General features: G+C 40.4%; 1 long non-coding RNA gene across 1 annotated transcript in view; it reads left to right on the top strand.

Moving 5' to 3' along the window:
- The first annotated feature begins 16,421 nt into the window (after positions 1-16,421).
- Positions 16,422-23,283, top strand: part of LOC132761848 (uncharacterized) — a 42,037-nt gene continuing 35,175 nt past the window's right edge. Inside the window, exon 1 of the long non-coding RNA XR_009630001.2 lies at positions 16,422-16,660. This is a non-coding gene — a long non-coding RNA (uncharacterized lncRNA). The remainder of the gene's footprint in view (positions 16,661-23,283) is intronic.

Raw genomic sequence — 23,283 nt, 5'->3', positions numbered from 1 at the left:
TCATCCATATACATATGATACTGACCTCTAAAACTCTGGATGATCTCTTCCTGCAGCTTCATGTAGATGTCAAGTAACATCAGGGATAGCAATGAGCCCTGCAGGACTCCACAGCTCACCAGCCACGAGTTTGAGTGGGACTCCCCCAAGAACACCTTCTGGGTTCAGCCCATAACAAAGGATCAAAACCACTGTAACATAATGCCTCCTAACCCCCTCCCCTCAAGACTCCTCAGAAAGGTAATATGATTGATGGTATTGAACACCACTGGGAGGTCCAGGAGAGTCAACAGGGTCTCACTCCCCCTATCAAGCTTTCCTCATAGATCATTCATCAAGGCAATCAAAGCTGTTTCTGTTCCATACTCCAGTCTAAAGCCAGATTCAAATGGGTCCAGATAATCAACCTCATCCAGAAATCCTTGGAGTTGTTTGGCCACTGCACACTCCAAGATTTTACTGATAAAAGGTGAGTTTGAGACCAGCCCGTAGTTGCTCAAAATGGTCGGATCCAGGGACTGTTTTCTGAGTAAAGGTCTAACTACAGCTGCTTTTAAGGCTGGGGGACTTTGGCTTGATAGAGCGAGGCATTAATTCTTGGCCATTGTCACAGTCAGTCTTTGATTTCTTTCTGTACAGGTTCACGTCAAGCTGGAGGAATAAGTACAGACCCATTTTCATTTGCACATGTAATAAAGTGGCACTATCTTTCATTTAAGGTTTTACAATGTTTTTCTCTGAAATTTTCTGTTTATGCAATTCTCCATTCTTCAATTTTTAGCACTTTTTATGGACAATGCAATTTCATTGCTTGCAACAAGATGAAAAAGGGGGCAGTGTGGAAGAAAACAATGTTTTATATTGGAGTCTACTATTTTGCTAATAACAAGATGGTGAATTCTGGAGCAACGTGAAAGCTAGTTATGGGGATAAAATGTTTCATGTTTTGAAAAATCGCTAACCAGAATTGCAACTGGTCATTGGATGTACTTATAAATTCCCAAATTTGAGCAAAGACTTCATAGACTTCATTGTTGCATATAGAATTCAAACTTTTTTGAACTATAGCAATACTGAAATCTTTATTTTAGATATTCTTCATATTGTCTACATTAGTATATTGAATGCCTAATAAAACTTTATATATTTTAGAAGCTAGCCTTTAGCATTAACTTTTGCTTGAATAATTAAAATCACTAAAATATTTAATGGCCTCACTGCCTTTGTTTTAATTTCTGATATACTGAAAAATGAAAACCTGAGTAAATGTATTCCTCTTTCTTTCATTCACCCCCTTTCTCTCTCTCTCTCTCACACACACACACACAAACAAACAAACCTTACAGTGTAAATAACTTGATTCATTTCCAGTACTTAATTTTAGATCATTGTAACATATTGAATGATACATGAGAGAAGTTAATGGAATTATTTTTTTCCCATCCAATGTCTCCATAACATAAAGGTAATTTCAACTTTTTTCATGAAAGAATTTATCACCTTATTTTCAAATCACAGATTTAGGATGGAAAGAATGCGAATGCAGGAGAAATCATAACTGACAGATCCCATAATCCTTAAAGTGAATGACTGGCGATGGTCACCCAGTTAATTTCATGCCTGAGTGGGGGCTTAAACTTGGATTTTCTAAAATCTAGTACAATATTTCAACTGCTGCTGAAGAAATTCAGGTTGCCTTTTTAGTCCCATGAATTCTTCCCATTTCAGGGAATGTAGTATTTCTTGAAATGGTGAGTTGAGGAAAAGATTTTAAAAACCGAGTACTCATGCTGAAACCAGATATGGAAAGGAGGTCATTAAAATTAGATAAATTTATGATATCAGCTATACAATCCTGGCCCAGCTAGTGCCTTGGAATCATGACCTGGAAATTTCCAGAAGTCATATGGCGATACTTTTGAAATAAATGAAAATGTTCATTGTGTGTTTTTTCATATTCAAAATGAATGGGGAAAGCAAATAAAAAGGGAATTGGGAGGAGAGATGATCTTTTTAATTTCATTTTCTAATCGCTTTGCATTCTTCTCAATGACTTTTCTCGCTGTACACACTTGTTTGTTTTAGATACATTGTTCACAAAAAGTGCACTACATGGCTTCATTATGGTTCAATATGGGAGCAGAGCATGCTGGCCCAATCCATTGCTGTCCACTCCCCGAGACCAGCACATCTTGGCATGACTCTTGGTGGGGAAAGTAGAAATCACCAGCCAATGAATTCAAAATGAGGACTAAATTAATTGGTTGACTGTCCTAAACCCTATTCCAGTTGTAGTGGAGCTATTTATATCTCTGCTCTCCAGGTGCTCACCAGTTCTGGAGCATCATCCTGCCCACCCTACCTGCTCAAGAGTCCTGACAACTGGAGGAAACTAGAGTGTGAAGCTTAGGCAGGGGGTTTGAAGCACTCTGGGGTGGGATTGATCATGAAATGTTTTGGTGACTTTCCAGTTAAACATTGTTTATCAGGTATAATACTATAAAAGCCTTCAGGGTTCCAGGGTGGCCCACATTGGCCAGTTCACCCAGAATCTGATCAGCAAGACTTTCCTGGAATTGATCAATTACAGCCATTTAATTCCACTGTAGATCCTACCTTGTTGATGGGAAACTTCCCACTGGAATGGAAATCATCTATCAGACAGATGGCAAGCTATTTAACCTCAGCAGACTGAAAGCCAAAACCAAGGTTACAACAACATCTGCTATAGAACTTCAGTATGCTGATGACAATGTCATCTGTGCGCATTCAGAAGAAGACCTACAAGCCACTCTAAACACCTTCGCAAAAGCATATGAGAAGCTCGGCCTGTCATTAAACATCGAGAAAACCAAAGTTCTCTTCCAGCAGTCACCAGCTAATCCCTCTCCAGTGCCAGAAATACAGCTTAATGGTGTAACATTAGAAAATGTTGACCATTTCCACTATCTTGGCAGCCACCTCTCCAGCAAAGTCAACATTGAAATTTAACACCTCCTGAGCTCTGCAAGTGCAGCATTTTTCCGAATGAAGCAGAGAGTGTTTGAGGACTGGGATATCCGTAGGGATACCAAGGTGCTTGTTTATAAAGCTATTGTCCTCCCAACCCTGCTATACGCCTGCGAGACGTGGACAGTCTACAGACGTCACATGCAACTCCTGGAATGATTCCATCAGCGCTGCCTCTGAAAAATCCTGCAAATCTCTTGGGAAGACAAACGGACAAATGTCAGCGTGCTGGAAGAAGCAAAGACCACCAGCATTGAAGCGATGGTCCTCCGCCATCAACTCCACTGGACTGGCCATGTTGTCCAGATGCCCGACCACTGTCTCCCAAAACATTTCCTCTATTCTGATTGAACGGAACGGAGGAACGGAAAATGGAATGTTGGTGAGCAGGAAAAGAGATTTAAAGATGGGCTCAAAACCAACCTTAAAAACCTTGGCATAAACACTGAGAACTGGGAAGCCCTGGCCCTTGAGCGCTCCAGTTGGAGGTCAGCTCTGACCAGCAGTGCTGCAGAATTTGAAGAGGCACGAATGGAGGGCGAAAGAGAGAAACATGCCAAGAGGAAGGCACGTCAAGCCAACCCTGACCAGGACCGCCTTCCACCTGGAAACCGATGCCCTCACTGTGAGAGAAGATGCAGATAAAGAATAGGACTCCACAGTCACCTACGTACCCACCGCCAGAACACCGACCTTGGAGGACCATCATCCTTGGCCTAAGTAAGTAAAGTAAGTACAGATCCTGGCTCAAGAAGCAGAAGGCACTGGTTTAACTGGCCACAATGTATCTATCTGGTTTGTTTTCAATAATGTGTCCTTGACAATTGGTTTATTTTACTGAAACATTTCAATATTTTTTTAAAAACACACTTAAGAGTAACTGCAGTCATATACTAAATATCATAGAAGTTCATAGAAATTCTGCAAGCAAATGACCTTTTTTATTCCCCCCATCTGTGATTTTATAGCATTATTAAGATGGGAGTAGGTTGTGATCAGCAACTTGTGAAATGTCATCTGCGAAAAGTAAATGACTCATGGCAAAAGCCTTAATTCATGTCCATGTGGTAGAATAAACTGGGAGAGGGAAGAAAATGTAGCCACAAATTCCAGCATTGCACATTATAATTTGAAACATGTCAGTATTCTTGTGGTTCTCTGATAACCATTTCAGACTGTCCTTTCCCTCCAGCAGACCTAACAATTTTACAATAATTACTAAGAGCGTAGTTCCATTTTTTCCAGTGATAAGCTCAGGTTCACAGTTAAGAAATGAGATCTGAAGATGTGCACAATAATACCATACTCTGTTTCAGAGAACTGTTGTCAGAGTCATTGAGGTAAATGAGAGAAACAGATTTTTTCACCCCTTGAAGCAATTTTGCACCCACTACAAGAAATAAGTGGGAAAATCTTTAATGCCAATTTTATGCTGGTATAAATTCAGGATATGATAAGGGGTTGGAACCATCCCAACAGGAACCTCTGTGTCCATTCAAGAGTGACAGCAGCAAGATAGGGACAACCCGTCACTTTCCATCTGCTGAACAACACATGGAAAGGGCAATGGTGGCTGTGTCAGCATGGACAGTGGATCAGGCCAAAACAAATCCTGGCCACAAAGCCTCAGGATATTCTGGAGTTTTCTGCAAACTCCAGAGTATCTTCAGGCTTTACCTAAAGTGGAGCAAAGTTGGGCTAATATCAGGAATTCTCACTAGACGTAACTGTGCATCATCTACATAATCAGTGCTGAATTTGAAGTAAGCCCAAGGGTATGTTTTGGTTGTGTAGACAAGACTGTTATAGCCATCTTCAAATATCTAAAGGGCTATTATGTCGAGATGGGAATTTTTTTTGCTCTGTTGCTCTAGGGGCATGAGACTCGAACAAATGGAGAGTAGAACGAGGAAGAACTAATTTATTTACTTCCTTACTTTATTTTTATCCCACCTTTCATATGAGAGGGACTCAATGAGGCTAACAACAAACATGACACAATAAAATAGCATTAAATAAAGTTAAAATATATAAATATTAGGCATGTCTGATCCATTAAAAATGGTTCTAAACTCCTTCCAAAAATAGGTGGTGCAGCACTTCATTTCTAAAGACTTTCTGAATTTTGGATGGTGAAAATTTTGAAACTAATTTAACAAAACTTTCAAATGTTTGTAAGTACTTTGTTAATGGTGGATGCTGTTGCATAATAGTGAAAACTTCACTGTCAGTGGGGAAACTTCAGGGGCTTCTCTCTCCCTCATTATCATGATTAAACTTTCTGCCATGATACAACACATGCCCCACTCTTAGCCCACCAAATTTCAGGACGTTTTGATGATTCACTGATTTTAGGGATTTTTTTTATGGAATACATTTTTTAAAAAAAAAATACAAGAGCTTACCTCCTTGAATTTTCTAGAGAATGACACAAGGTAATAACGGATAATTCCCCCAACTTTCAGCAATATACATACATCTACCAATTTATGGTATTTTTAAAAAGTTTTGAGAAAAAACATTTTTCTTTAAAAGGCACAACATTGAATGTCTCTGATATTAACCAATAGAAGAAACCAATATCAACCAATTCCTCATTTTCATAGAATCCTACAGTTGGAGGGGACCCCCTAGGGCCTTCTACTCCAATTACCTTCTTCCAGGCAGAAGGGCACTATCAAAACTCTACTGACAGATGTCCATGGCATGCAGTCTCTAAATCAGTGGTTCTCAAACTTTCTAATGTTGTGACCCCCAAATATAGTTCCTCATGGTATGGTGACCCCCAAACATAAAATTATTTTTGTTGCTACTTTATAACTGTAATTTTGCTACTATTATGAATCTTAATGTAAATATTTGATATGCTGGATGTATTTTCATGGTTACAAATTGAACATAATTAAAGCATGGTGATTAATCACAAAAAATATGGGGGAGTATGGACAACAGATGATGGGATTTGCAGTACCTTCAGCTGATTCAGTTTTGACCCCCACAAACCACTGAGACCCTCACGAATTACAGACATGGACTGAACTTGGAATATAGAACTCCCAAGACCAACAGAAAATACTAGAGAGGTTTGGGAAGAATAGATGCAGACATTTGGGAGTTACACTTGCAATCAAAGAGCATTCTGAACTGCACCAACAATGGAATTCAACCAAACTTGGCCCTGACATTTGGGAGTTGCTTGGATATATAGCTCTCCTTCAACAGAAAATACAGGAAGACTTTGGGAGGATTTATAGGAGTTGTAGATCACTTATATCCAGAGCACACTAGGAACCCAAACAATGATGGAGCTGGACCAAACTTGGTATGCATACTTGACATACCCAAATTTGAATACTGGTGGGTTTTGAGGGGAACTGACGAGGACATTTTGGAACTGTAGGTACTGGGATTTATAGTTCACCTGCAACCAATGAGCACTCTGAATTCCACCAGAGATAGAATTGGACCAAACTTGGCACACAGAGCCCCCATGACCAGCAAAAAAAATCTGGATGTCTTTGGGGGAAATTCACCTTGATTTTGGGGAGTTGCAATTCAGAGAGCACAGTGAACCCAAACACCGATGATGGCAATGGTATGTTTTATCTGCTTTTGAAAGGCAAGCAGGAACAGGGTGTTCCTTGTCTCTCTAGGGTGGGAATTTCAGAGTCTGTGAGCCACTACCAAAAAGCCCCTCTCCTTTGTTCCCATCAACTGAGCTTGATAGGGCGAAGGTGAGGGAGCCTGGAAAGCTTAAATAAATGATTTTTAGACATATTTGAAAAGCTAAGCTAAGAAATGGCTTGAAAGAAAAACCTGCTTTATTGTTCAGCTTGAGAGGTGTGCCAATGGGTAGATTATATAGAACATAATTAATAATCATGTAGACACAAGCTGGTTGGACTCTTAGGTACCCACCTGGTTTACCCAAAACCATGTGATTTAAGAGAAATGGAAAGTTACTTAGAAACTTAGTACCATGCATGAGCACACTACACCTAGTAAAGAAAGGCCCACCTGATTTATGAAAATTCACGTGTTTTGGAGTGAATAGAAACTTACTTTGAAAAAAGGTATAAAAGCCCACCCATCATATGTTCTGGGTGGGAAGTTTCACTTATTACTTGTATGAGCAGGAGCGGCTCACCTGTTTGGCCAAACAAATACATCTGGTTTGTTTTCACCTGAACCAATCTATTTGTTTTCTCTACCTGCGCTTTCTCTGATCCTGTATCTTCACGAATCCACTACAAAGGGACAAAGAGAAAGCCCTTCCAGAAGATTGTAGAGTTCTAACAGGCTCATAAAGAGAGATATGGTCCTCCACATAACCTGGACCCAAGCCATATAGGGATGTATAGGTGTTTGGAAATGGGTTAGCAGCCAGTGGAGCTATTGCAACAGGGAAACTGTGTTCTCCCAGACAATGAGGTAAAATACCCTGGATGCTGCTTCTTTGTCGGTTTTCAAACAGAGATCAAATTACCACCTCTAAATTTTGCTTTAGATGTGGGTTTTTACACTGGTAGTGGCATCGACTGAATATTTATTTATTTATTTATTTATTTAAATCTCTCCCTTTTCTTGAACATTTACAATGCCATCAGATGGGTCTGATTTCAGTGGCATACACCGGTCCACTCTAGTTTAGCCACAGAGCCCACAGATGTACACCTACTTCTGGCATGACTTCATGGCTACACTAAAGTAGAATTGGCATATGCCAACGTGGCGGCAACACAAGAGGCTTCCTGTGTTGCATTAACAACAATAGGAGTGGGGAGTTAGGTAGCAGACACTTTCCTCTGTGGAATGGGGCCTTGGGTAAGTTGGGAGAAGCAGGGCATGGGGCAATGGTTCTCCATGCTCCCCACCAGGCAACACTGGATTCGCTATGATCCTTGGTGATTCCAATGGCATATATGATGAGGTTCCTAGTCTACAAGTATATGTTTCTATAAAAAGTCATTTGAAAAAAGGATAATCATATGTCTGAGAAAGATTATTGGCAAAGATCTTCTAGTTTAATTCCTGAATATACTATATTTAACAAAATCCTTTACAACTGACATTTATACACCCAGGGAAACAGTATGAGGTATGTGGTTTATTGTAAAGAAGATTTAATGGAGAGGGGCTACTGTGCATGCAGTTTTGGAATATAAATTAGATTAATCAAATATTGAAATAGTTGGCCTACTTTTATCAGCTTTGCTTTTTAAAAAGTGTATGTGTGGTACAGTAGATGGGATGCATTTCTTCCTTTTATAGTATTTTTCATTCTTTATTTGTAGCTCAAACCTTAAAGGTATAAATAATAACCCAGATTTTGCATGCTATACTTTCAGCACCAGATACAGTGTAGCTATGGAGAAAATGTTTTTTTCTTTCAGTTTAGTCTCCAAATGTTGAGCATTGATGAGAGGAGACAGTGAGAATGAGTCACATTTTTAGCAATTTTATTTACTGTAGAGTGTAACTGCTTTAGACTCAATATGGGAGAAAAGCAGATCTACCTACCAATCATATCTATCTATTGATTGATCTATTTGTCTGTCATCTATCTATCGATCAATCTATTCTCAATTTATCTAGCTAGTCGCTATCTGTTTTACACTTCCTAAATTAGCATTCTCACAGTATCTTTGCCTGCCTCTTTTCTTTTGATGCCTGAACAATATTTCCAAATTCATAACTGCAGTGTGGTAGAGATTTGGGGACTGAAGGAAAATGTTTTGGATAGGAAGTTATTAGAGGAGCAATAGCCTCCCCCGCCCCCAATACATCCCCGGTAATCATCATAGGCTATCACTCATAGCCGAGTGTGATTGCCTTCCAAGTGTAGAGTCTTGGCAATGGGTCCGCAAATGACTGCAGAGACATCACTCGGTCTCAAGCTTGAATAAGTAACCTTATGGACAAACACACACACAGAAACACACAAAGAATTTTTTCTAATCTCTGAAGTGAAAGCAACTGTGGTGTAATTGAGATTGAATCATAAAACCTGGTGAACCACAGAGTTGGAAAAGACCACAAGGGCTATCCCATCCAACCCTCTGCCATGCAGGAATACACAATTAAAGTACTTCTAACAGATGGCTATCCAGCTTCTGTTTAAAAACCTCCAGAGTAAGGGATTCCACCACACTCTAAGGCAGTGTATTTTGCTGACAAAGGAGCTCTTACCATCAGGAAGTTCTTCCTAATGTTTAGATGGAATTCCTTATCCTGCAATTAAGTAAATAAGTAACTTTATTTTTATACCCCACCACAATTTCCTCTTGGGGACTCGGGGCAGTTTACATAGGGCACGAGCCCAAAAATCACAGATAAAATACAGCACATTAAAACCAATCAAGTAAAATAATAAAACACAACATAATCAAAACAACATCATAAAACAATGTAGCAGAGGTAAAAGTCAAAGCTGGGATCTGGCTCAGTGACTGCAATAATTTCTTGAAGGAGCCAATAGAAAGTGCAGAGAACAAAAATGTAGATGTAAAAAATGATGAGGAACCAATAGGAATAAAGTGCAGGATTTAGAGTGGGTCAGGATAATGCTCTAGTGAAACTGGGTAGTCAAAGGCACAATGGAACATCCAGGTTTTTAATTCTCTCTAGAAGGAGGACAAGGTTGGAGCCTGTCTGATCTCCCTGGGGAGGGAGTTCCAAAGCTGGGGGGGCACCACAAATAAAGCCCTCTCTCTTGTCCCCACCAACCGCGCTCGAGACGGTGGTGGAAGCGAGAGCAGAGCCTACCCAGATGATCTCAGGGTATGCACTGGTTCATAAGGAAAGATGCGATTGCGAAAGTAGGCAGGTCCCAAACCGTTTAGGGCTTTGTAGGTGATCACTTGCACCTTGAATTGGGACAGGAAACTTATTGAGAGCTAGTGAAGCTGTTTAAACAGGGGGGGTTGACCACTCTTTGAACCAACTGTAGTTTCCGGGCCTTCTTTAAAGGCAGCCCCACATAGAGTGCATTGCAGTAATCCAGTCTGGAGATAACTAGGACATGGACCACCATGACCAAGTCAGGCTTTCTGAGGAACAGGCGCAGGTGGTGCACAAATTTTAACCACCGTCAACACCTGAGAATCAAGTGTCAAAGCAGAATCCAGAAGAACCCCCAAGCTGCAGACCTGCATTCTCAGGGGGAGTGTAGCCCTTCCAGACCATGTAAAATTGGCACATGGTTGTTTTGCATAGAAGGTAGCATTTTCTGTAAAGGAAACAGACATAATTGATATCCTTGTACATATCCCCCTTTAATTGGGGATATGTACTGTGTAAAAATTTGTGCATGGTTGAGTTGCAGAAAATGAAATCTTTTGCACAAAAAGCAGATTTAAATATTATTTCCACACAAAAAATACTGCAGTGGAAATACTAGGCCTGGGTAACAATGGAAAAATTTGTTTCTAAAATCGATTTGTATTTGGGGGGTTTTTTTGTTTCGATATTTAAAATAATTACAAAATTTTCCTTTTAAAAAGTTTGATATTTACAAAATTTCGTAAATGGTAAAAAATTAACGAATCGATTTCCGAAACAATAACGAATCGATTCGTTAATGGCGGACGCGACTGTGAAATACGCTAAAAAACCTCCAAAACCTTCTGAAGCTTCCCTCTCCCTCTGTTGTTGACTGTTGGTGTGATATTATAATTTTTTTTCACTAATTAAACCATAAAACTGGCCCAGACATGCGGAAATAATAACGAAACGACCTCAAAACAATAACGAAACGAATACAATATCGAAATACGAAGCATTTACAAAACGTTTTTGAAAATTCGTTTTTTTTAATAATTGCTCCAGAATGGTTCGTTATCGTTTTGTAATTGAAAAAAATTAACGAATTATTAACGAATTACGAATTAACGAAACGAAACCTCCCAGCCCTAGGAAATACTGTAGTCTATGCTAAACAACCACATCCAATTTTATGCACAGAATAGGTGCAAATTGTGTGGTTTTTAAAGACATTCTTGCAGAGAGAAGAAAATTGATGAAATTACTTATTGATACATTTGAAATTAAATTTAGTTAATAATTACATCTGTAGTTATGAATGTTGTTTTCTGACTTTTTCATTTTGACCTTGTATATGGAGCAGTGGACATTTCACACAACAAGCACAATATGAAGACTAACTTATAGAATTGACATACCCCAAGATGATGGCATGAAAAATAAGCCATTTCATGTCAAAAGTATACTGCACCTGACTAGCAAAATGTGTAGCTTGTTAATAATTGAAAATCATTTCTGTGGTCTGTTACTGATGGAATATTTAATCACTTCTTCAGTCAATATCCATGTTCCATTTATTATTCATTAAAGATAAATACTAAGTAATGCCATTGGATTGGAATGTGTTACACCAAGATTATTAAGAGGACCCAGCTTTGATATATTATTTAGAAATCGATTAAACTTTTGTACAGATTTTAATGACTTAAATAGCCCTTCACCTCTTTAAAGATGATGCCAACAGTTCCCCCTTTTCTTTTTTTGTTTTCTTTAAGAAGTGTTTGGGAAGATCTCTGTAAGAGAGGTGGGCTGGTAAATCAGCTACTTGGAAAAGAGCACATCTCACTGGGCTGTTCTCATAGAGATGCATGCTGACAATCTCAGCTAGGCTTAGCTCACACTTCTACAAGTGTTTTCTTCAATTTCTGATGTGAAAGTGTTGAAGTCTCATGCTTTTAGCACCTGCTGTGCTATGTCAAGGTAACTTTCCCAGATTTTGTTCTGGTGTTCTTGAAACTGCAAGCCCTTTCATTTTCTTTCTCAGCTGTGTTTTGCCGATTCTTTTGAAGGGGCCTCCTGCATGATTCATAGAGACTACTATTTTTCCATTCTTTTTCTTGTCCTTGCATCCACAGTTAAGGCCAAAGATCAAGAAACTGAAGCAGCACCTCCCTCCCTATTTGGTTGTTGGACTCTCAGCACTATCAGAGTTCAGGGGAAAGTTCCCTTTCTTTTTTTCTTCTTTGACATTGCCCTGCAACCATCTCAGTATAGTGTAACCAAGACTAACAGAAGGTATCTGCCTTCTGCCCCTGCCTGTCTTTCTCTGTTGATCTTGATCCTATATTTTACTCCCCACAGGGGCAGGAAGCATATGTGGTCCTCCACAGGTTGTTGGGCTGCAATCCCCACCAGTCCTAGCCACTGTAGCCGCAGGTGAAGAATGGTGGGAGCCACAGTCCACCAACACACATTTGCTTACTTAATAATTAACATATTTCTCTTTGAATAGAATAAAGGTAGCTCCCAGATAAAACTAGTTAAATCCTAACAATATATATTTTAATGAAAACATAAATATATGAAACCTCCTGACTGTTATTATATATTTAAAGCCTGCTTGAACGGAATATCTTTACCAGCTGGCAAAAGGACAGCAGAGAATGGGCCAGCCTAATCTTCCATGGGAGTTCCAGACAGTGGGAGCAGCCACTGAGAAGACTCTCTCTCGTGTCCTCACTAAGTAAACCTGCAATGGACTAAGCCTGTGGTGGTCCTCTCATGAAGATCTTACACATCTGGCAGGTCATATCAGGTGATCTTGTGTTTTAAAACAGTCTAGAACTGTCTAAGGCTTTATAGGTCATGATCAGCATTTTGAATTGTGACCAAAAATGAATCAGTAGCCATCTAAATGGAATCATAGAATCATAGAATCAAAGAGTTGGAAGAAACCTCATGGGCCATCCAGTCCAACCCCCTGCCAAGAAGCAGGAATATTGCATTCAAATCACCCCTGACAGATGGCCATCCAGCCTCTGTTTAAAATCTTCCAAAGAAGGAACCTCCAGCACACTCCGGGGCAGAGAGTTCCACTACTGAACGGCTCTCACAGTCAGGAAATTCTTCCTCATGTTCACATGGAATCTCCTCTCTTGTAGTTTGAAGCCATTGTTCCACGTTCTAGTCTCCAGGGAAGCAGAAAACAAGCTTGCTCCCTCCTCCCTGTGGCTTCTTCTCACATATTTATACATGGCTATCATATCCCCTCTCAGCCTTCTCTTCTTCAGGCTAAACATGCAATGCTCCTTAAGCCGCTCCTCATAGGGCTTGTTCTCCAGACCCTTGATCACTTCAGTCGCCCTCCTCTGGACACATTCCAGGTTGTCAATATCTCTCTTGAATTGTGGTGCCCAGAATTGGACACAATATTCCAGGTGTGGTCTAACCAAAGACGAATAGAGAGGTAGCATTACTTCCCTAGATGTAGACACTATGCTCCTATTGATGCAGGCCAAAATCCCATTGGCTTTTTTTGCTGCCACATCACATTGTTGGCTCATGTTTAACTTGTTGTCCATGAGGACTCCAAGATCTTTTTCACAGGTACTGTTCTCGAGCCAGGCGTCCCCCATTTTGTATCTTTGCATTTCGTTTTTCCTGCCAAAGTGGAGTATCTTGCTTTTGTCACTGTTGAACTTCATTTTGTTAGTTTTGGTCCATCTCTCTAATCTGTCAAGATCGTTTTGAATCCTGCTCCTGTCCTCTGGAGTATTGGCTATCCCTCCCAATTTGGTGTCATCTGCAAACTTGATGATCCTGCCTTCTAGCCCTTCATCTAAGTCATTAATAAAGATGTTGAACAGGACTGGGCTCAGGACGGAACCCTGCGGCACTCCACTCGTCATTTCTTGTCTCTGTTTTACCATGTAATCTACTATTTAATCATCTAATCATCTAAATACTTTTTATGGACAATCTGAGGAATAAGCGATTTAAGCCAAATGTTAAGAAGTGGCTGAGTCCTGCATTAGAGACTGTGACATGTAACTATGCAACCATGTTAGCAAATTGCAATAAGGCACAATGGTGGACTGCACAAGATTTCTGCTCCTCTCCTGAGAATAACAGCAATGTGCAACATCACAATTTGATTTTAGGCCCTTGATGGCGAACCTATGACATGCGTGTCAGTACTGACACGTGTAGCCATTTCTCCTGACACGTGTTGTCGGTCCGCCGCTGCTTTGGCCAGAGGAGGAGGCAGAGGAGGATACCGGGGCAAGGAAGAAGAATTGGGAGGAGGAGGAGGATTTGGCAAAGCAAGGAGCAGCGAGAGGCACCTCTGGGGACAGGAGGGGACAGGAGGAAGAAGAATCAGGTGTAAGAGGAATCAGGAGGAGGAGGAGGATTTGGCAAAGCAGGGAGCAGCAAGAGGCACCTCTGGGGACTCTGTGCCATTACGAGCAACCACATAACCAACCATCATCAAATCTACTGTTCTGTGGTGCCATGGATTTGTAATTGACCATCATTACTTAGATAAGTGAGGGAGAGACTGGAAGAGGCGAGGGCCTGTGCTATTGGTGCCATTTCCCGCCATTAGATATAGTGACACACTATCTTGCAGCATAGTGCAGACTCCATTTCACCACTATTACTGTTGTGCATAGCTATTGACCCCTATTTCTGCTTATTAATCCTGGCCTTTCCTAGAAGTCAGTTACATGTACCATATTGTTGTCAGTTAGGCTAGTTAACCCCTAATTAGCTGTAGGGCTAACAGGTTATCTATAATTCTATCTTCTGTCACTGCCCCCCTGATGGAGAACCCCCCCCCCCTAAAAAAACCCAAGGTTAAGTAAAGGAAGTGGTAGTAGCAGTAGCTGACCCTTTCAAGAGACATGGATGGAGATGCATGGCATTATAGAAAAAAATGGCAGATCATTTTGCGTTCTATGTACTGAAACGGTAGTAAGCAGAACCTGGAATACAAATAGACATTTTGAAACTAATCATTCCCAGCTCTTGAAAAAAAGTGAAGACGAAAGGAAAGAATACATTTCCAGGCAGCTACACCTTTATAAAAGCCAATCTAATTCCATTCTTAAATTTGTAAAAGGATCTACAAATTTAACATCTGCAAGTTTGAACATTGCTCACTCCATAGCTCAGCATGGAAAAGCACTCATTGAGGGAGAATTTATTAAAGAAACTCTCCTAAGATGTGCACCAGTTCTATTTCACGATATGCAGAATAAAGATGCAATTATTAAGAGAATATCAGAGTTATCACTCAGTAGAAATATCATAAAAGACCAAATAATGAGACTGAACACAAACGTACAACATCAATTAAAGAGAGTGATAAGTAATTATAAATATTTTTTGATCTGTCTTGATGAAACTACTGATGTCACATCACATGCTCAGTTGGTCATTATTGGTCCGTATTCTGATGGTCTAACAATGAGAGAAAAGTTGATAAATTTAGTATCGGGGCCAACAAGTACATCAGGAAGCGAAATATGTAAGGTTGTTATACAAACATTCTGTGACCTAAGCATTGATATCTCTAAAGTTGTGTCAGTGACGACAGATGGGGCACCAAACATGGTGGGAAAAAAGTCGGATTTGTCAAATTGTTTACAGAAGCTACTGGAAATCCGATTGTGCCTTTTCATTGTAATATTCATCAGGAGACTTTATGTTCCAAGGCAAGATTCACCAACTTAAACGACTTCATGTCAGTTGTTACAAAAATAGTTAATTTAATAGCTGCTCGCCGCCTTCACAAGTGCGAATTTTCTGCACTTTGACTGGATGTTGATTCCACCTACAGTGGACTGCTGATGTACAATAATGTAAGATGGCTGAGCCGAGGCAAAGTTCTTGAATGCTTTGTTGAGTGCTTTGAAGAAATTAAGGTATTTCTTGAGGATAAGGATCTGGAAAACTTTCCTCAGCTCAAATGATCATAAATGGGTCAACACCCTGATGTTTTTGTACAGATCTCTCTGTTCAAATTAATGAACTGAAGTTACAAGGTTTTGGCAAAAGTATTGATGTTATATTTATATACATAAAAGCTTTTGAAAGTAAACTTAAAATTTTCAAGCGAGATATAGAAACTAAAACTTATAAGTATTTTCCTCGAGTAAAAAATATTTTAAGAAGGCCAGTGCAGCTGTACAAAATGAAATAGGACCATTGCATATAAAGTACCACCAGCATGTTTTAGGCTCATTGCTTGACCAGTTCAGTGGCAGATTTACTCAGTTTGGAAGCCTAGAAGATGACCATGAAAATAATTAAATATCCAGATATAGGAGTCTACAGTAGTTTGGAATTAAATGGTTTCCAATGGATGCAAATTGATGATTTGGAGATTCAACTTGCAGAATTTCAAGAGAGCATCTGGACTTAGGTGTTTGTCGACTTGAGGTCAAAGGTTGAGAATCTGGAAAGGTGCCACTTGGAGAATCAAAAGGAGTGCCACTATGAACAGGAAATTTGGAGTGCCTGGAACCGATTGCCAGACACTTTTAGCACCCTGAAAAATATAGCAAAGGCTTTACTCACAATTTTTCCTTCTACATACTTTTGTGAGACCTTATTCTCAGCGTTAAATATCAAAACCTACAAAAGAAATTGACTGAGAGATGAAGTTAGTAGTGCTTGCTTGGGCTTGAAATGTACAAAATACCAACCTTCAATTGAAGATTTAGCCAATGAAATTCATCAACAAAAAAGTTACTAATAGGCATGTTAGTTAAAGAATTCTCCCTCCCCTCAGTTATCTTAGTTCACGGCACCCCACACAAGTTAAATAATATCAAGACCAACAAAAGAAACCGACTGATGGATGAACAAAGAAGTTACTAAGCAGGTAAGTTATATAATTAATTTTTTTGGTTTATTAAATATAGTTATATATTACAATTATATATTTTTTTGTTTTTTAAACTAAATATTGCAAAATTATGGTTTTTTTCTTGATTTGACACACCACCTGAATTATGCTGGGTTTTTGGCAAATTTTGACACACCACGCTCAAAAGGTTGCCCATCACTTTTTAGGCAATGTAAGTGTTTATAAAATGCGAATAACATAGGATTCAAAAACCTTAAATTTAGCGAAATTTGACCTTTCTAATAAAGATCTCTGTGCACCAGAAATTTGTTAGAAATGCACGAGGACTTATAAAATGCCTCAGAGAGAATAGTCATAATAGGATTAAATAATTTATTGAGGCAACATTTCCTTATTTTTTGTCCACCAAGCCTGATCTTTCTGCAATGCACTAGGCAGATTTTGTACATTTGGCAGACAAATCCTCCAAATCACCAGAATCTGAGACATCAAAATGATATTTTGCACACCTTTAATGGACACTACACATAGTATCTGTGGAAATAAGGAGATTTAAGATGATCATATTTGCTCATTTTCATTGGGGATTGATTTTATCCAGTTTGAGACAAAAACTTTTAGGCTAAATTAGGCAGGTTATTTAGTCCAAACAGTGCCGACAACGTGACAGTTTGGCATAACTCTACAGCTGTCAGGAGTAGGACAGTAGGAGGTCTCCCCTCTCCCAAAATCTAAGTTGAAAATGAAATATTAATATAAAAAGTGTAAGCTTTGGCTGCAATCTAATAAACTAGACAATTTACAGCAGGTGGCCTACTGTGTAAATGAGTACCACCTTCTCACCTGTCATGCCAGAGACAGGTCAAAACATCTCCCACGCTGTATATGTCCACAGAGGATTGTCACAGTATTTTGCCCCAGAGCATCTTTTCATTAAAATTGAAGGGAGCAGACAGAGTGCAAGTACTTTTATAAAGAATAAGTTCATGGATGGTGGTTGTATTGTATCAAGATACATAGATTCACAAAATGCAATGTAGCTATTGATGGAGATAAAAATGGAAACCTGTGGAGACAACTGGGCTGATCAAAGAGCAAACTCAAACATGTACTCATTTCTGAGGGAGACATTTTTAATAATTACCTTTTGTAAAGGAGATGAGGTTTTGAAACCCAGCATTTTCTGTATTCCAAAGCAAGCAAGCCCCATCCCTTCTAAGCTATTAGTTGGATCTGTCTGATAACTTTCAACCTCAACTGAATTTAGCACTGTTGTAACATGCAGCCAAATGGGACAGTTGCTTCCCACATGAAGAAAAATCCCTTTCTCCCTTGCACATGTTCAGTTGGAAGTGCACTAACTGTGACAAATGTTGATAATCTATGCATAGCGTGTATAAATTTGAGCTCCAAAGTAGTAGATGTATGTAAGATTGGAGACAAAATTTGTATTAGCCAAAAATGAAAATGGAATTATCCAGTTTATGGTCTATATGCCTTGTAACAAAAACATGCATGCATTGTAAATGCTTGAGAAATTGTATTGCAAAAGAATGATGGGGTGGGTAACTGATCTTTATAGAGTGACAGCTCTGGGAGGAATGTCAGAAGCACTCTCCAGTGATCCAATGACATTGCCTTGGCAAGAGAGAGATGATGAGGGATCAGCATACAGTAAGTATTCTGTTTTCTTCTAAATGTTGGTGCTGTTATTCTCAATTTTGCTGGTACCAGCATATCTCTAATTGCCTTCCTGTCTCTCTACCTGTTCATCCAATGCTTCACCACACAGACTTTTGGAGCATTATTTTAATTTCATTCATCATTTCTGGCCTTCAGTAGTGTTCTCTGAAGTACATTTTAAAGTCCAAACCTTCAGGTTCACTCTAGTATAGTATCTGCCATGCTAGGGTGCTACTCTCCTTATTGGCGAGTTTGCGTATATGTCATGGCTTATTGTGGCTCAGTTGCTGCCACTGTATGTTTTTGCTAAAATTCTATATAATGTTAGTTTGATTGCTTGTTCAAGGTGGAGTGTTTGACTACTCAGCCTGGTCCCATCCATGACTGTGCTGTTAAATAAACCCCTGATTTCTGACTACATTTGTGAACCTTCAAAGTTTTAAAAAATGTTCTGAAGGGTCAACCAAGCCACTAAATTTCATGCATTTGTCTAAAAACACTGTTTTAGCTATTTTGGTTTCCTTATGTAGGTCAAACAGAGACGGAGATATTTGGCTTTCTGAAACTCGATTTGTACTCTGATACTGAAGCTATTTGGTTTTGGTCTGAATTGGACACAGTGGAACCAGCACCTGGTCCAAAGTTCTGAATTGGCCTCCAAATGAAATTAAGGGACTTTTGTACAGACTCCTATCATTGGAACAAACCTCATGTGTCTAATTCTCCTTTCCCCCCTCTTTCAAATTTTATAGAAGAAAATGCATGCACACACACATATAACTGCTTGCTTGAAAAAAAATCAGACAAAAATATTTTAGTAAATGGGGAAATATGTACATAAAAACAATATACAGTAGAACCTCTAAGTAAGAATGTCCAAACGTAAGTATGCTTTAATTTACAAAACCTCACTCTGACTAGTGGTAGGGGGAAGGAGGAAAATTGGTCACCCTATACCCAGGGAAAAGCACAACATAGTTCTTGAGACCCTGGAGAAGGATAGGTGTGGTAGTCTCCATGACAGACCCCCTGAATTTAAGATCCTGCTCCTGAATGCCAGATCCATCAGTGGTAAGTCATCTTTCACTCAGGATTTGATCCTGGATAGAGGGCAGATATGACATGCATCACCGAGATGTGGCTGGACAAGCTGGGTGGGGTAAATCTCACCCAGCTGTGTCCCTGTATTTTGGGGTGCATCAGCAGGCTAGGTCCAGGGGGCAGGGATCTTTTGGCAGTCCAGCGCTCTGATCAGATGCACTGTCCCTAAATCTCCAATGTTTGAGTATGTCTACATGAAGGTGGGAGCCTGAGACAGCCTGGGGATCCTGCTAGTGTACCGTCCACCCCGTGACCCAGCAGCTTCCTTGCCTGAGCTAGCAGAGGTGGTCTCAAATTCAGCCTTGGCCTCCCAACAGCTTATAGTTTTGGGAGACTTTAATATTCATGCCCAGACCACATTGTCAGGTGCATCTCAGGATTTCATGGTTGCCATGATGACCATGGGGCTGACTCAAGTAATATCTGGCCCTGCTCATCAGATGTTTCAATATGTTGGACCTTGTTTTTATTGCGGATGGTGGGACGGTCAGAATGGAAGAGCAAAACATTCTTCCAGTGTCATGGTCCGACCACCATCTAATCTATTTAAGATTTTCCATGTCCTCTAACCTCTGCAGGGGTGGTGGACCCATTAATATGGTCAGCTCCAGGAGGCTTATGGATCCAGAAGGACTTCTGAGGTCTCTTGGGTATCTTCCTGTCCTGGAGACCCTGTCGACACCCTGGTTGATTGCTATAATAGCAAGTTGGCCAGGGTGATGGACATGATAGCTTCCAAATGCCCCCTCTTGTTGTGCAGAGTCACACTGACTCCTTGTTTCACCAAGGAGCTAGCTGTGATGAAGCCCTGGAGGAGGGGTCTAGAGTGCATCTGGAGGAAGTCTCGTGACGTATCTGACCAAGCACAGGCTAAAGCCTCCATTAACCTTATTCAGAGGCTTTGCGAGCAGCCAAGAAAGCATTATTGACTGCTCGCATAGCGTCTGCAGAAAACAGATCATCAGAGTTGTTCTGGGTTGTTGGGGAGTTCCTCCAGCATCCTGAGGTTGGGGGGCTTCCTGACAACTCAGCAACTCAGAGCAGCAATTTTGCACACCATTTTGCAAGCAAAGTTGCTCAGATACATCTTTAGCTGGACTCCGGTTTAAATGTAGTACCAGATGAGGTAACCAAGGCACCTGTTATGAGATTCTTTTTGTCTTGTTCTTCTGGATGACGTGGAAGGGATCCTTGGGTCTGTGAGAGCGACCACTTGTGCTCTTGATCCTTGTCCTTCCTGGCCAGAGAGGGGTTGTTGGACTGGTTTGTTTTCATAATAAATGTCTCTTTGGGCAAGGGGAAATTCCCGTCTTGCCTTAAGCAGGCGGTGGTAAAACCTCTATTAAAAAAGACCTCCTTTGACCCGATGGTATGTAACAACTATAGACCAATTTCCAACCTCCCTTTTCTGGGCAAGGTTCTGGAGTGGGTGGTTGCCTCGAAGCTCCAGGGACTCCTTGATGACACCAATTTTCTGGATTGTTCACAGTCTGGCTTCAGACCTGGGCACAGTACCGAGATGGCTTTGGTCGCCTTGTTGGATGACCTCCGCAGGGAACTGGGCAAGGGGAATGTGACTCTGCTCATTCTCTTGGACATCTCAGTGGCTTTTGATACCATCGACCATGGTATCCTTCTGGGAAGACTCTCTGGGATGGGACTTGGGGGCACGGTTCTACTGTGGCTCCAGTCTTTCCTAGAGGGACATTCCCAGTCAGTGAAGCTGGGGGACACCTGCTCGGACCCCTGGCCGTTGACCTGTGGGGTCCCGCAAGGATCTATTTTGTCTCCCATGCTATTCAACACCTACATGAAACCGTTGAGAGAGGTAATCTGGAGTTTTGGAGTGTGGTGCCACCTCTACGCCCATGACAGCCAACTCAACTACTCTTTTCCACCTGAATCCAAGGAAGTTCCTTTGATACTGGACTAGTACCTGGCTGCTGTGTCGACCTGGATGAGGATGAACAAGCTGAAGATTAATCCTGATAAGATAGAGATCCTCCAGGTCAGCTGCTCGCCTGACCGGGATATTGGATGCACTCCCCTTGAAGTCGCAGGTCCGCAGTTTGGAGGTCCTCCTGGACTCAGTGCTGATGCTTGATGCACTGGTGTCGGCAGTGGCTGAGAGGGCCTTCGCACACTTAAAAAACTTGTGCACCATTTGCGACCATACCTCGTGAAGTCGAACTTGACCATGGTGGACCATGCCTTAGTTACCTCTAGATTGGATTACCACAATGCGCTCTATGTGGGGCTACCCTTGAAGACGGCCTGGAAACTACAACTAGTTCAACATTTGGTGGCCAGATTAATAACTGGGGCAAATTACAGTGAGCGATCGATCCCCCCTGTTCAAGGAACTCCATTGTCTGCCATTTATTTTCCGGTCCCAATTCAAGGTTCAAGTCATCACCTATAAAGTCCTTAACAGTTTGGAACCTGCCTATTTCATGACGTATCTTCCTCCATGAACCTGCTTGAGCCCTCTGATCCTTGGGGGAGGCTTTCCTTTCTCCCCTACCATTAACTAAGGCCTGCCTTGTAGGTTAAAGGGAGCAAGCCTATTCCTCAGTGGCTCCCCGACTATGGAATACATTGCCCAGTGAGTTTAGGCAAGCCCTCACTCTAGAAAGTTTAAAGAAGACTCTCAAAACCTAGCTCTTCCACTGCACTTTTGGATATTAACCATATAATCTCATATCGCTATTAACCCCCAACATTTGTCTTTAGTGCACACCTCCTCCCCCTCTGTACGAAGGTCCCTTTTTTTGACCCCATTTTGGAAGTTTCTCCCTCACAAATAATCTGCTCCACTGCTATCTCACCCCCTGTTTTTACCTTTAGTATTTTATTCTGTACATGCGGCCCGCTCACTGTCCTGTGCTATGGATGATTTTATTGTAATTTTATATTATTTGTTGTATTCTTATAGTATGTTTTATATAACTGATTGTGTTGTTGTTTATGTTTTGATTTCGTTTATTGTATTGCGTTTTTGGGGTTGGCCTCCTGTAAACCGCCCGAGTCCCCATTGAGGAGATGGTGGCGGGGTACAAATAAAGTTTATTATTATCATTATTAATGGGAAAATTCACTTTGAGAAAGGAATGTTTTGACTTAGGAACACCATCATAGAATGAATAAAATTCTTAAGTCAAAGTATCACCATATAAGGCTGCGAATATTATCAAAATAACATATTGGAAATATTTATGAATTTTCACACCTATGTCATCTTGGCAAATGCAAGAAAAACTGAAACTGACATATTTTTATGTTCTTTGAGGAAGTATGTAAAGTGTTTCTCCACCTACTCTGCAAATAGTAGTATCAAGTTGTGTAGTTTAAAGAACATAAAGCTGTTATTTGATTCATTTTTAAAATATAAATTATTCTTAACCAATTTTAAACCATAGCTTGTAAAAAGCCACACTATGGGAATACATTTGTCTGTTCTGTTTTTATTTTACTCCTTTTTTTTCCTCCTTTGTTGTAACAAGCCATCTATTGACCATGTGGGACTTGTAGTTAGGGGAGTTCACATTTTTCTTACCTATAACTCTATTGATTCCTTGTGTAATTCACAATCTTGCCTTTGACAGTTATAAATTCCACAAGGAAGGAGCTGAAAACCTACAGACCAAACAGAAAGAAATGATCAATGAGGGAGAGAAGACTTTACAAACTTTCCTCTCTCCTTGAAAAGAAACTGCCATTATATACAGTGGAGGGAAGTTTGGATAAGTGAAATAGAGGGAAACACTATCAACAGAGACTATCCAGAATGTGTTTTGTCACAATTTCTATCACTTTGAATTTTCTAGGGTTCTTTTACCCCACATAACTGTAGT

The sequence above is a fragment of the Anolis sagrei genome, chromosome 1 (assembly GCF_037176765.1).
Source record: "Anolis sagrei isolate rAnoSag1 chromosome 1, rAnoSag1.mat, whole genome shotgun sequence".
Taxonomy (NCBI): Eukaryota; Metazoa; Chordata; class Lepidosauria; order Squamata; family Dactyloidae; genus Anolis; species Anolis sagrei.
The sequence above is the reverse complement of the archived record's forward strand: the minus strand, read 5'-3'. Positions and strand labels throughout refer to the sequence as shown.